The sequence below is a fragment of the Rhinolophus sinicus genome, chromosome 2 (assembly GCF_057876585.1).
Source record: "Rhinolophus sinicus isolate RSI-liver-muscle chromosome 2, RSI-T2T, whole genome shotgun sequence".
NCBI lineage: Eukaryota > Metazoa > Chordata > Mammalia > Chiroptera > Rhinolophidae > Rhinolophus > Rhinolophus sinicus.
Window position 1 is genome coordinate 143,479,738 of NC_142502.1, and position 1,669 is coordinate 143,481,406.

The 1,669-nt window shown below is 36.0% G+C and overlaps 1 pseudogene; it reads right to left on the reverse strand.

The window, feature by feature from the left end:
- Window positions 1–759: 759 nt before the first annotated feature.
- LOC109437628 (large ribosomal subunit protein uL24 pseudogene) lies at window positions 760–1,231 on the reverse strand (annotated as a pseudogene).
- Between the last annotated feature and the right edge of the window lie 438 nt (window positions 1,232–1,669).

The following is a 1,669-nucleotide window of genomic DNA, read 5'->3' on the forward strand; positions in this document are numbered from 1 at the left end:
CTCCTGATTTCTGGGATGCACAGAAAAAGCTCCGGCCCTCGGGATCAAGAGCCTCAAGTTTTCCTCCTCCTGTTATCAACTAATGGGGTGACCTGGGGCATGCCACATAACTGCCTTTTTTTAAATCCAGTTTTATTGAGGTATAATTGACAAATAAAATTGTATATATTTAAAGTGTATAATATGATTTGATATATGTGTACATTGTGAAATACCATAATCAAGTTAGTTAGCACATCCATCATTTCACAAAATTACCTTTTTGTTTTTTGGTGAGAATGCTTATGATCTACACTCTAGCAAAGTTCAAGTATACAATACAGTATTTAATTATAGTCATCATGCTGTACATTAGATTCTCAGAATTTGTTCATCTTATAACTGGAAGTCTGCACACTTTAACCAACATCTGTCCATTTCCCATATCCTCCAGCCCCTGGCAACTACCATTCTACTTTCTGATTCTATGAGTTTGAATATATATATTTTTAAATTCCACATTTAAGCGATAACATACAGTATGTGTCTTTGTCTGGTTTATTTCATTTATCATAATGTCCTCCAGGTTCATCCATGTTGTCACAAATGGCAGGATGGCCTTCTTTTTTATGGCTGAATAACATATATATACATATATATATATATATATATATATATATATATATATATGTATATATATATACATATATATGTATATGTATATGTATATATATCACATTTTTTATTTTTTTATTTTTACAGTTTTTAATGAAAGCTGTATCTAAGATTACTTTATTCCTGCATCTTCTCAATTGTTTCTTCCTTATATTTGCCCTTTTCCTTTCCTACTTGGCGAGAGTTGGCTTTCTGTTCAAAGATCTTTTTGCGGTCTTTGTCCAGCTTTAGTCTAGTGATAACCACCTTGCTGGGGTGAATGGCCACATGACCTGCCATGCCATTAGCCTTCTCCCGCTGCACTCGTTCAATGTAGATGACGTATTTCTTCCTGTAAACCTGGACCACTTTGCCAATTTGCTGCCCTTTGTAGTGTCCTCGGACAACCTGAACCTCATCATCCTTTCGGATGGGCATGGGTCGAACACTGTACTTCTGTCTCAGCTCTTTGGAAAGACGAGAAGACATAATCTTCCTGCAAATGTGGGAAGGTGCACTGAAATGTCTTTTATGGTTCTTGCTCCGGTCAGAAGTCACAAAGGGGTTGAACTTCATTTTGGCCGCTGGCGCTTCAGCGATGGCCCTGTATCACGTTTTCTTTACTCAGTCATCCATAGACAGACACTTAGGTTGTTTCCATATCTTGGCTATTGTGAATAATGCCGCAGTGAACATGGGAGTACAGATATCTCTTTGGGATCCTGATTTTATTTTCTTCAGATATATACCCAGAAGTGAGATTGCTGGATCATGTGGTAATTTTAATAATAGTTTTTTAAAATAACCTCCATACTGTTTTCCATATGGCTGTACCAATTTATATTTCCACAACAGTGTGCAAAAGTTCCCTTTCCTCCACATTTTCACCAACATATAGCCCTCTTATATTATAGTTTTCCCATTAATAAGAGGGTGAAAGTAGATGATTAATAAAACAAGAAGAGTGAAAGGAGATGTCTTGTATATGAATGGGTCCCAGAGTAAGTGATAATCTATTGTTCATGTATTCTATAAA